The sequence below is a fragment of the Lissotriton vulgaris genome, chromosome 4_1, assembly GCF_964263255.1.
Source record: "Lissotriton vulgaris chromosome 4_1, aLisVul1.2, whole genome shotgun sequence".
Taxonomy (NCBI): Eukaryota; Metazoa; Chordata; class Amphibia; order Caudata; family Salamandridae; genus Lissotriton; species Lissotriton vulgaris.
This window is the reverse complement of record NC_141691.1, coordinates 1,087,375,303-1,087,389,344: the sequence shown is the minus strand read 5'-3', so window position 1 is coordinate 1,087,389,344 and position 14,042 is coordinate 1,087,375,303. Positions and strand designations below refer to the sequence as shown.

The following is a 14,042-nucleotide window of genomic DNA, read 5'->3' as shown; positions in this document are numbered from 1 at the left end:
ACTGACACACTCTACCACACAGGCACCCAAGCATTCCATTGCATCACCATGCACTCAAACATTCCACACAGCAGATTCAAACTGGAACAGCACAGTCCCTGGACCCGAAATCTGTTCCAGGATGCTTGTTTCCGGTCCAGGGAGGGCCTGGCTTGGCAGTTTGGGCTTGACTGTTCCCATGAGGCATAGGGTCAAGACTGATTTGCATATGGCTGGATCTAAACTGGGGTGTCATGGTGAGCACAAGAACAATGAATTTAACCCATATCTCTTGACTGGGGGTGAATGTTTGATTTGCTCTGCATTCCATACATCATCTATGTGTCTTTTGCTTTCTTTCCCTAAGTGCGCCGGGTATGCCCAGACGTGTGTCCCGGGCTCACTGTGCTACTGGACTTAAGCTAGCCTGGCTGATGAGGTATGATGTCCCGAAACCGGTCCCAGGATGCTTGTTTCCGGTCCAGGGAGGGCCTGACTTGGCAGTTCGGCTGGACTGTTCCCATGAGGTACAGGGTCAAGACTGATTTGCATATGGCTGGGTCCAAACTGGGGATTTATGGTGAGCACAAGAACAATGTATTTAACCCAGATTTCCTGACTGGGGTGGATGTTTGATTTGCTCTGCATTCTGTCAATCTGTCAATCATCTGAGAGTCTTTTGCTTTTCTGTTACCACAACAAACCACACCAGCAAGCCAGACAATCATGAAATGAGGGATAACACAGAAAACAAACAATTAAGAGGCATGGTGCACTCTTCCACAGTGACAACATCAAAAACCAACAAAGCACTCTCGGATACAATTACACAACACAGAACTCTCCTACTCACACTCCCTAACAAGAAATACTAAAACTCACACAGAAGCACTGGGCGACTTGCACCCCACACACTCATCCTTTAAGCAAGGGCATTTCGTGTAAAAGCAATCAATGGGTGACTACACCCCAAACGTCATCCCTCACGCAAGGGCATCTAGTGTAAAAGCAAGTATTGGGTGGCTTCACCCCACATACTCATCCCTCCCCAAGGGTATCTAGTGTAACAGCAAGCACAAAGGTAACAAAAAAAATCAATAACATGACAATAATGTCAGTGACAATCCCACACACAGAAATTGTGAGCACCGGTAGGAATTCACTGTACACAGGAAATCAAAATATCACAACAGAACTCAATAACAATTCCTACGCACCTGTAGGAATTTAATCTTACACAGGAACTCAAAATATCACAATAAAATTACAGAAACAATTCCAACACACAGAAAACTAGCGCACCAGTAGAAAGTCACACTAACACAGATAAATCATCACTCATGACATCATGGCAAAGTGGGTATACTATTGAGAAAAACATTATTATTAGATTAAGGCAGCAAATATGAATTGCATGTAACCCTGAACATAATGGCATACAGTAAGCATACTATTGGGCAGCAATATAGTTTACAGATTAATATATATGAAAAGTTAAACCTGGCAAACACACTTCGGCAGCAAAACCATTATGTCTACATGGATCTATAATACATAAAGTCTCTGGTGAGCGACCTTCCACCCATAGCGCCCCACAGTCACCATACCCCGGAGATATAAATGATCACATCATTATTTTAACAGAGGTAGTAATGCTGTGAAATCTCGTAGATTAGGCAGATAGGGATATCCCCTGTTGAGCTGACTGACTCCACATAAATGGTGAAACTAACTGGCCCCTTCATGTGTTTAATCACCGCCGTTGAGAAACCTGCAGTACATATCTAAGCAGAAAAATAGCTCTGTTCTCAGAGGTAGGCACAATGGGAACCCTTGACCTGCTACGTCACAGAAAGGGACTACCAGGCAAGTCTCAAGAAGTCAGCTGTAGAAGACCAATAATGGTCTTAGAAAACCAAGAGACGAGGTAGATTAAACTGGTAAGTTTATTCCAGAGGTTACAACCACAGGAGGAGCGCCTCATCAGTCCGGAGTCCGATAAGCAACTGACAAAGCCTATCGAACTCCAGACAGCAGAAGGCTCCTGGCAATCAAAGGAATACATTCTTCAAATGACGTTAACACATTCTTAACATGACGTGAATAAGCAAGCCTAACAAACAGAATTACAATACCACTACATTACCTTCCCCCTTTTGCAAAAAAAACAAAAAACAAATCAGAAACTTAATAAAATATAAATTCATTGTATCTTGAGGGAACTTTCATGATACGACCACTCTGACTACAAGAAGGAATGGAAACCACCTCAGAACTGCACAACGGAGGAGAAGAGGGAGAAGAAGAATTAACCTTAACATCCTGTTGTAGCCAATGCATCCAGTCACACCCTTCTTGCAACAACACATTTTTCTTCTTACTGATAAGAGCAGCTTGCTCTTCGGACAATCTTACCACCTGTCTAACATTCCACCAACCTCTCTCCCCCAAAAATACAGCATTTTTACTAACTTTAGAAACCTGAACAGGACTTGTAAAAATTGTATTTCTTTTAGAAACCCTGAAGAGTTTTTTAATCATAACCCAGTCTCCAATGACAAATTGCACTTCCTTCACATTCTTTACTCTATCAAAATTTGCCTTCATCACTTCCTGCTTCCGTTTCACAGCAAAATCGAGTTCTTCCTGAGCATCCTTACCAAGACTTGGATTCTTTTTATAAAGCCAAGAAGGTAACAAAGGAGGATGAACCTTTCTCCCCCTTAACAATTCAAAGGGAGAAAGCTGAGTTGTACAATGAGGTGAGATATTATAATTCTAAATCTTTTTTTCCAAAAATTTCCCCACATCCAATCCAGAAGCTATAGCAGTCTGAATGCCTTCTTTCAAAATTTTGCTCCCACATTCCACCAAGCCATTTTAAGACGGGGAATAAAGCGCCACTTTCAACTGTTTAATATCATGCACTTCCAAAAACGTGCACATCTTGTCCGACACAAAGTGTGTACCGTTATCTGTTACCAAAACTTGAGGCGCCCCTTCCAGCAAAAATACCCTTTCCAAAAATGAAATGGTATTATCTGAATTTGGGGCTTCCACAAATTTATAATACATCCACTTTGAAAAGTAGTCAATGGCCAAAATAAGGTATCTCTTCCCTTCTGGCAGAACATTATATGGTCCTGAAAAATCCAGACCTACTTTCTCCCAAGCGTCCCCAGGAAACTGAGTAGGCTGCAGAGGAGCATCATGCGTTTTCCAATGTTTATCGGATAGTAAACACTCCTGACAATTATTTACTAAAGCTCTTACCTGAGCATCAATGCCAGGCCACCAGTAATGAGACGTAATTCTCATACATGTTTTTGTCACGCCCAAATGACCTAAGTGAGCTAGCTTCACGATCACATTCCTCAAACTACTTGGAGGAACAAATCTATCACCCCTCAGCAAAATACCATCCTTCACGGAAAGTTCCTCCGCTATTTGAGAAAAATTCTCAAGTCGCCAGATAAATTCCTCGAATCAGGCTATACCCCAGAAGAAAATTCTAAAGCTTGGGTTAAAACAGTATCCTTCAAACAAGCATTTTTCCACTCTTCTTCCGAAATAGCAGAGTCCCATTCCTCAATGGCGTCAACCACAGACACACATTCCACTTCCTCCTCTACTAAATCATCCTCATCGTCCTTATCCATCAACATCCTGGAGAAACAATCTGCCCTGAAGTTCTTGCCTCCCGCAATATGCCTTAATTCAAAATTAAACTCCTGTAGTTTAGAAACAAGTCTGGTCAACCTAGGAGACAGATTATTTGTTCCAGTTACCTTGGTAAAAATAAAAGAAAGTGGCTTATGATCCAACAGCATAATAAATCTCCTTCCCCAGATGTACATCTTAAACTTTTGAGCCGCCCACACACAGGCCAGTGCCTCCCTCTCAATTGTACTATAGTGTTTTTCAAACTCCTTCAAGGACCTTGAAGCACAAGCCACCGTTTGCTCTTTACCATCCACTTGTTGGCTTAATACTGCCTCAAGCCTTTCATACTTGCATCCACCAAGATGATACAAGTACAATCGTCCCTAAAAGCATGAAGAGCCTGCGCTGAAATAATCAATTCCTTAACCTTAACCTTAACAAAGGACTCATCCAAATATTTAGACCAAACAAATTTCTGACCTTTTTTAAGTAACAAGCGAAGAGGTTCCACAGCCTGAGCATAATTAACAACAAATCTAGCATAATACTTGGCCAGACCTAAAAACGAACGGAGAGAATCCTTGTCTACAGGCAGTTTGGCTTCAAGAGCCCTTACCACAGAAAATGTTGGTCTAATACTAGATTCAGAAACAGTATGTCCTAAATACTCCAACTCCGACACTGCAAATTTACACTTATCTTCCCTCACAGTCATCCCTCTTCCTCCAAGAATCGATAGCACCTTCCTCAGTAAAACATTATGTTCATCCATTGTTTGAGCAAAAATCAAAATATCATCCAAATAGCTTGCACCCCCACCAGGTCTTTGAATAAGTAGTCCATTAGCCTTTTGGAAGACACTGGCTGCCGATGCCAATCCAAACGGAAGCCTTAAAAATGTAAAAGCTCCGAATGGGGTAACAAAGGTAGTCAGCTCCTGAGACTCCTTAGACAAGGGGACCTGGTGGTAGGCCGACTTTAAATCCAACAGTGAAAACCATTTGGCCCCACCTAAATTTGCCAACAATTCGTGAATCTTAGGGAGTGGATGACAGTCTACTTTTATGTGTTTATTAAGACCCCTGAGATCCGCACATAGCCTAATCTCATTGTTCTTTTTTCGGGCTACGACAATGGGGGCGACCCATTGAGAGGACTCAGAAGGTTCAATAATTCCATCCTTACATAAATCCTCTAACATTTTTTTAAGTTCCACTCTGACACTCAAAGGAACTGGACCTTATGAAAAACTGGGGTTGCCCCAGGAATTAATCTAATCTTGTGTTCAGCACCTTTCACTAAACCAATCTTATTACTGAAAACATTTTTAAATTCATTTAGAAGGTCAGAGCGATCTATTTTTGCCCCTTCAACAAAACAAATAGGGAATTCACAAACTTTAATGGGATTTTCAAAACCAGGAACTAAGTACAATCCCATTTTGGCCAGGTCCTTCCACCCCACAATATCTTTCCCTTTTACAGCTACATAGATCTTTGTAACAATTGACCTTTTAAGAACTTGCAAATTTCCCAAGAAAAATCCCAACATATCTATATCTTTTTCTCCAAAGGCTTTCGGGTTTACGTCCGATTGTGACAACAATTTCACATTCTCCCCCACTTTTCATAGAAAGTAGTATCTCGTAGTATAGTGATAGGCGACCCAGAGTCTGCCATTACATGAACCTCAATGTCGTCAATAGAAGCATCACATAAAGGACCCATGATAAAGGTTGAACTTTCATCTGCCTCCACCATCAATAAAAGATTGTCAAAATACTCAGAACAATCTTCGACATCCACACAGTTAACCTTAAGAGGTTTCTTTTGGAATCTACAAACTTTCTGAAAATGGCCCACTTTCTTACAAACAGTGCAGCGTTTATTAACGGCCGGGCAACCTTTAAAGTTCCCCATGTGAAATTTAGATCCACATCTGAAGCAGAAACCCTGCTTGGACTGATTTTGGTTTGGTTTGCTCACCCATTTTTCCTTTCCACCAACAGCATACAGACCCTCATCCTCCATTTCTTCAGACAAAATTCACTTTAGGAGAGAAATCCACCATCATTGCCTTTGTGGAAATTATAGATCTTTCTATACTAAGGCTAAGATCTATGACTTCAGATAAAGAAGGGGTTTTGCAACTGAGAATCCTCTCCTTAACCTTAGAGGAAGCACAATTAAAAACAAATTGATCCCAAATATAGTTGTCAAGTAGGGGACCAAAATCACAAGTAATTGCTAAGACTCTTAACGCAGAAATATATTCATCAATCTTCTCATCTTCTTTTTGCTTCCGTTTATAAAATTTGTGTCTCTTTAACATAATGTTAGGTGACTCCTCAAATTGTTTTTTAAGCCTTGCAATGGCTTCAATATAGACATTCCATTGCCTATCACCTGACTGACCTGAAGGAGGAGGAATAGGCACTAAACTGTTAAAAATGCGTTGAGCAGCCAAACCCAAACTGCCAAATAATAAGGCAAATTTGCGAGGCGGAGAATATTCCGCAGCATCAATAGCTACAATATGGTTTTCGAATAAACCAAACCACTCAGACCTGTGTGACCTCCTTTACAGCAGACATCTTAAAATAAAGTAATATTTAGAGTACAATATAAGTTTAACAAAAGGCTTTAAAACTAATACTGTTACACTCTAAATTATCACAGAGTGAGAATTACCAACTGTCACACTGTCAACTGAAATTCCTAAAATTCCCTTAAAACAGAATAAAAATTACTGTAAAAGGTGTGCGAAACACCGGAAAATAGATCGCACCAGGTTCCTTTAAAGATCAAATGATCCGCTGCTTGTCAAAGAGATCTTCGGCGAACGTGAGAGAGTTCAATGAAATTCGAAGTCTCGTTGAGCCGAGAAGAACTTCATCACTTCACCAAAATGGCCACCAGAGCGTGTGACATGACACGTCAAACGTTGTACGTTCCCAGCATGCAGTGCGGCAGACCAAGTCCAAAGGAACGAAGCAGAGACGAAGGTTCCAACACTGCGCAGCAAAGTTCCACAGTTCCAAAGTGGAATACCCAAGAAAAGTTTACCTACAAAATGCAGGTGCGTGCAGGTTGTTGAAAGGAATAACGATATTATGGCTCGTAGTGTATCAGGATACCCATTCAAGCTTGTAACACCAAAGTTGCGCTTGAAAGTCACTGCAAAGCCGATAGTCGGAACACCTTTGAGATATAATACCGCTTGACTCTCCGTTTCGAAGGAAAACAAACAAACAGTGGCAAAATCCAAATGCTCGAAGTTTTCAGAAAATGTTTCCTTCACGGCAATCTCAAAATAGACTTTCCACAGCAATCCTGACAATCTCAAAATAGACTTTCCACAGCAATCCTGAAAGGAGCGGCAGACATCATCCAAATGAGCCACTCACGGCGCTGGTAGAAATCACCATCAAATGAGAATAATTCTCCTTATATTGCGTCGGTGGTTGCAACAAATCTCGATCGTCGCCAATATGTAGAAGACCAATAATGGTCTTAGAAAACCAAGAGACAAGGTAGATTAAACTGGTAAGTTTATTCCAGAGGTTACAACCACAGGAGGAGCACCTCATCAGTCCGGAGTCCGATAAGCAACTGACAAAGCCTATCGAACTCCAGACAGCAGAAGGCTCCTGGCAATCAAAGGAATACATTCTTCAAATGACGTTAACACATTCTTAACATGACGTGAATAAGCAAGCCTAACAAACAGAATTACAATACCACTTCATCAGCGTTCCAGCCTTCAAATCAACCAACGAATCAGGGGTTTATAAAGCGCGCTTCTCACCCATGAGGGTCTCAAGGCACGGGGGTGAGGGGGGAGCGGGGGAGAAGACAGCTCCGGATCAGTCGAAGAGCCAGGTCTAGAGGTCCTTCCTGAACGTTTGCAGGGTTGGGGAGCGTCTGATGTTCACCGCGAGCTCGTTCCAGGTCTTTGCTGCGATGTATGAGAAGGCTCTTCCTCCGATCTTGCTTCTGCATATGCGTAGGACCTCTGCCAGGGTGAGGTCGGCGGAGCGGAGGTTTCTCTTGGGTGCGTGGAAGGAGACTCTCTCGTACAGGTATTTGGGTCCGATGTTGTTGAGGGCTTTGTAGGCGTGAGTGAGGAGTTTTAAAGTGACTCTTTTCTCGACGGTGTGCCAGTGGAGGTAGCGTAGGTGTTGGGTCATGTGCTCGTGTTGTGGAGTTCCGAGTAAGAGTCTGGCTGCGGCGTGATGGTTTCCAATGAAATGTTGTTGCCGTCAAGAACACTTAACACACCAGCATGCTTTCCAGACTCCTCAACGCTTTTTAAGATGACGCAGCTTGTGCTCTTCTGAGCTCGCGGTTGCCAACTAGATAAATACTGCTCGAGACCAGTGCCTCTCCGCCCCGCGACTCCTCAGGTAAGCAGCATCCACCAGTACAAACGGGCAGCTGCCCATGAAATCTTATCTAAAATTTCAAAAGTCCACAACATGGTCATCTAGCCAGCGCATCACACTGGAGCAATTGACTTGCCTCTAAGCCAACCTCCCACTGGGGCCCGATCCATGCCCCACAATGCCTTATAGTTACAAACATAGCAGCCAATTCACTCTACAGTAATACTGCGGGTTCAGGATACGTGAAAACTATCCTTACGCCAATCCAAATCGACGTAGATTGAATGTATAGCATTTGCCGGTTCCTTTAACACAAAAGCTGCCAGTTCAGCACCTGTGCACTCTAATGGACTGCTGCCATATCACATGAATGTTGCCGGTTCCATTATAAATACACGGTGCAGAAATGCCATCAACTGCAAGCAACTATTTGGCTCAAATTCCATGTTGAAAGCTTAAAGCAAAAAATGCCTGGGATATGGGCTGCCCGTTGGTAAGGACACTTTGTGGGGCTGCAGGGCGTTCAATTACTTTTCCCAGGTTCTTGATTAATTTTCCTCAGAAGTTTCTTCAGCTTCGATTCCTTAATAGTTACTTAATGTTGCTCCTCACTCGTAGATTCTGTAAATTCTTTCTCCAAATCGTCACCAAAATGTTATGATGAAAAAAGTCTGGTAGCCGAGGTGTAGGTTACAGATCATGGTTTATTGATCTTAGTTGCAGATAAGTTCATAAATGTTTCTTAGCTTAGTCCTTATGACAGCCCCCCTGATCCTCAGCCCATACTCCAACTGACACTCTCCACCACACAGGAACCCAAGCATTTCATTGCATCAAAATGCGCCCCAACATTCCACACAGCACATTCATACTGGCTGAGCAGCAAGGACCAGGGAAGATGTATAATACAATACACCCAATATTACAATATTGCCTTAAAAGTACAAACTACAGCTGACATGTTACCCTGACTTTCCAACTGTCCATGACCACACGAAAAGTCATCAGCCACATTAAAATGAGATATTCATTGATTAAAACTAACTTTCCCAGCAGGTTAAGCATGTCCTCTCATATGTGGCTCCTCTGGATCGGCCTTTCTAGCACACTACAATGCACCCTTCGCTCCCTGGGCCTTGCCCCCGTTGTTCACCTCAGACTTGATATTCTGACCCTCCTCAGATCTTTCCAATCTCCAGAGACTTCATCTAGAAGCGCTGCTTCCTATCATCAGGGTAATCAGAACCCTGCCTCCCAACCCTACCGGATCACCAATAACTGAGCAGCGCTTGCTCTGTGGCCCACTGAGCTCCCAGCCTGACACTGCAAATTACAAGCACCTCTCCTTGCTCACCATGATCGCACCACTACACACCCTTTACCATCAACATTATTTTTAAGTCCCTCCCGCTGCACTGTTTAACCATTCCAAGATGGTTTCCACATGCATACACCTTTGTTGAAAGACAACAGCTATCATTTTTAATTTACTATTTCATCATTACTATTGGTCATATAGAACCATGGATTAAATAAGCATTTTCAAAGCCAATAGGACTTGCCTTTGGTACTGGGGGCTGGCCTATTGGCTCTGCTGACTTTTTTGATGTTCCTTTTTCCACAGATAGCCATCATGAGAGCTATTTGTGCATGCTCAGTCAGTGGTAATTCGTCAAGAACAAAGCCAAAAAATATCTGGGCGCCCGGTATCCAAGGATAGAGCTATTGAAGATAATTTTTTTGTGAATTCACTGAGAAGTTGTTTGATTAACATCTACGGCCACTGCAGGGAAGCAGCACATAATTAATAATGATCACATTTATTCAAAGTTCTTCTCTTATGTCTATGTAGTTGTTTACATTCAAAGCGGAAAAATGCTGCCTCCACTAAAGCATTTGACATCCATCAGAGTCTTCAGTTGTGGGAGTATGCAACATTTACACAGGCAGTCACAAAGCCAATAGGTCTTGCCTTTTTGGCCCTATTGGCTTTGCCAATATTTTCTGTCAATGATGTGCAGAACCAGCCAAAAGATCCATTTGCTCCACTGATCTGCCTTTGTTTCCCGGGCTACGCTTGGACTTCACTGTTTTGCTTGGAGTCTAGGATTTGGGGGACTAGGTGGATTTGAATCGGGTCACCCACTGAGGATAAGTATTGTTTCTGTGTGCCCCCATTTAAATGCCCAGAGAAGCCACAAGTCAGCTTTAAGGTTGGAGGCAACAGTGTTGTGGCAAATCAGCTACAGATATATCGTGAGTGGACCTAAATTCGTTCATGCAGACAGACTTGTGGTCTGCAAGTAAAGAAGGCTATGGAGTCTCATGCAAGTATGCTATGAAGGTGTCACAGAGGTAATATATTGTTTGAACCCACTATCTGTGATGCCTGCTACCTACTTTAGGCTTTCCTTTTTTGCTTTTTAGCCCTCAAGTGATGAAAAGCCACCACCTCCATCCAAGAGTGCTGGAAGCGAGATGCTAGAGCCAACACACATACAATAGGTAGCAGTTGAGGGTTTCTAGTGAAGCACATGGTTCTAAAAGCCCAGGAGGTCTATGGAGCTTGGTTGTTTTGCAAGCTTCCCATTAAGACTGCATCTCTATTTCCTCAAGGAAAGCGATTTGGCTAACAGGGTACATCACCCTAATTAAACAAAATCGGGCAGTGCTGATTGTGATGTATAAGGCTGGAGAAGGCGGCAGTGGTGCATCTTGCAGTCGAGTGTAGATGAGTAGAGTTGAGCTTTTATTATTTGGCTCTTTGAATTTCCGGGTAATCAAAAAATCAAACAATGTCCACAACTCTGAAGCATTCCTTATTTCCTTCTACATTTAAAACCAGCTCAATCATCTAGTAAAGACACAAGTTTGAAAAAAGAGGGTCAACTTGACTTTACACTCACGGATGTCAAGATCATACAAGTAATTCCTTAACATAAGAACAAGCCTACCAATTTAACATTGAACCTCTTCAACACCTATTTTGGAATCTAATTTATGGCACAAACCGGACTTACATCTGGATGGCTCATTTAACCCTCAATTAGGCTATGTTTACCTGTCAGCATTTCAATTTCAGGCTCTAAACTGAGTTTTGGGATACATTCTATCATTATTAGAAAAATCTATTGAGAAAACAGATCATATTCTGGTAACCCTACTATAGGCAGCAAATTCCTCCAAGGAGCTTACTTCTGCTAATCCAACTCAGCCCTTGTGAAAGCAGTCAAGCTTTCTGTAACTCAGTGGCCAACACCTTTCGCCTCAAGGTAGAGGATGTTTTTAATACCTTTTCATCAATCTCTGGTTTCTCGAGTATCTCAAGACCAGACAAACCTTCCTCAGTGGCACCCAACCCGAGCACTGAATTCAACTCCTTTGTCCCTCCCACAACTAAGGAAGTAATCAAGTTGCTCAAAGCTGTTAGAACAGGCTCGCTTATGATCCCTGCCCTCCTGAAGCTGAAGGCATCAGGATCAAGCTGGCTAACATCTTTCAACTTCTGAGTCCCTCAAGATCATTTCCTTCTCCCTGGAAGAAAGCTGTAGTGCTGTCTCTGATCAAGAAATCTTCTCTCAATCCTGATCATCCAAACAGTTACCGGCTCATTTCTTATCTCCCTTTGCCGGCAAAAATGTTTAAAAAGGTTTGGATCAACAGTGAGATTATATCAATACCAACAATCTCTTAGATGCTATGTAATTGGGATTCTGCAATGGGCACAGCCCAGAAACTCCGCTTGTCAACGCTAAGAAGGAGACCAGACTGTCTCCTGATAAAGGTGGCCGGGCTGCAATTATTCTTCTTGACCTATCAGCATCCTTTGGCACAATGACTCTTGGGCCACTGATGGAGCGTTTGAGTGGGATCAGGGTGACTGGAACTTATTGAACTAATTCCTAGTCAGACAGGTGCAATCGGTTGGATTTGAGGAGTTCTCTTCTTCTTTCTTCCTACCTTGAGGGGTCCCCCAAGGGTCATCTATGAGCCCTCTATTGTTTTACATCTATGCCACTCCTCTTGTAGAACTTATTAGATCATTTGGTTTTGCAATAACATCATATGCAGATGATACACTGATTGGCGAGAAACTGTCAAATTGAACTCCGTGAAAACGGATGTACCAGATTTTGGTGCCCAGCCCTCATTCTGGACACCTGACTGCTGGCTTACTGAGCTCGGCCCAGTCCTTCACCAGTCAGATGTGTTAGGAATCTGAGTGTCTTACTTTATTATTAACTCTCCGACACTGATCAAGTTAATGCCGTAACTTTGTCTGCTTTTTTTCATTTTAAAAATGATAAAGAAAATTCTTCCTTTTTTACCTGGCTACCTCAAGAAAAAAGTTGTGACTTCTTAGTTATCTCAAAGAACAATTTTTGTAATGGGATTTACTTTAACACCCACAACCAGATCTTTAATAAACTGCACAAATTACAGAATGCCGCAGCCGGACTGCTGTGTAAAATCCCCAAATACCAATTGGTTTCTCAATTTATTACCTAACTTCACTGGCTTCCAGTTAGGCAGAGGATCACATATAAAACCTTGTGCACATTATTTTAGGCTCGGAATGGAATAGGCCTGACTTTTTTTTTAGGAAGTGCTTTCCCTGGTACTTACCAAATCGGTTTTGCGATCTGCATCAGCCAAAATGGTGTTAGTTCCTAGATTTAAATCAGTCACCTGTCGAGGGGGAAGCTTTGTGCCCTGAGCCTCAAAGGCTTGGAATGATCTCCCTTTGTATATTAAAGCCCAACCCAACCTCTTGGCTTTTAGGAAGGCTCTAAAAACATGGCTTTTCGTCACACTTTAACTGTTTTCTGACCTAGTCTGTCATCTTTTCTCAGCTAGCGCTATGACACTCTTTGGAGTAAGCGAGCGTTCTACAAAAATATATAAAGTAACATAACATATCATCCTTTCAGCATTTAAAAAGGCTGACCTAATGACCCAAAACCATTTGATGAACTCAAAACTCATACTAATCGATTGTAGAACAATAAATCTCTAAAAATCGGTCAAAGATAATTTAAACAAACACAGGTTAATCTCTCACTGAGAAAAAGGAGACAATTCATCAAGAAACAAACACATAGATGGGCCCAAAATTAACTATTTATAAAAAACGCAGTTTTTTTTTCAAAAAGGACATTATTTATTCCAACAGTCACCTCAAGTCTGCATTGAAGGGAAGTTTGGAAATGGGAACTCCTATTACAGACGAAACTCAAACGCCGATCATAACAGAAAACCATGAGTGATGAAGGAGTAAATGGAATGGTCAAACCCATTATATAAGAGTTTATTTTCCCTGAAACAGTGGTAATAAACTTAAAAGTGGTAATAAAAAACAAGAAGAGAAAACAATAAAATTAAATTGTCCACTCAAATAAAAAAAGAAAGCTAGAAGTCTGCAGTTTCTAAATACATCCCATCACCTTTATGAAGCAGACCAACTAATCCCTTCTTATACCCTAGGGAAGACTGAAATTGAAGATACTAACAAACCCCTCATCGGACCTTACATCTATACCTGTCCCGAAAGAGTTCCTCAGTGGGTCCAAATGAAACCCCTTTGCCACACAGTTCTGAAATAAAGCTCCAGCATCAAGAGTTTTAAAATGTAACATTACATAACTGGCATATGAAAAGTAGTCATTTAGTTCCTCAAATATTATTTGAAAACTCCATGGTGCCTACAAAAATCACATTTGTGAGTCTCTTATTTTTAAAAAGGTCATGAGGAGGGCGTGCCAAGATGGCGGCTCGATAGGACATGCCTCTCTGTCTCTCCTGCCAGCGGCCCGACAAAGCACCGGCGTTTCGCCGCTATCAGCAGTCGGACACCAGCTGATCTGTGCCCAACTGTGGCGGCCGATGCAGTTGACGCCGCAAAAGCAAGAAATCGCTGGGTTTCCTGCTTGTGGCGCTCAATACGGACGTGCCGCCAGAATCGATCCTGTGAGGGCAAGGCCTAGCTTAGGGGCAGCCCAGCTCTGGAGCGGCAGCA

General features: G+C 42.3%; 1 protein-coding gene across 2 annotated transcripts in view; it reads right to left on the bottom strand.

The window, feature by feature from the left end:
- LOC147722897 (TGF-beta receptor type-1-like) overlaps positions 1-14,042 on the bottom strand; it is a 1,593,949-nt gene that overhangs the window by 503,918 nt on the left and 1,075,989 nt on the right. The gene's annotated exons all lie outside the window — the stretch shown is intronic.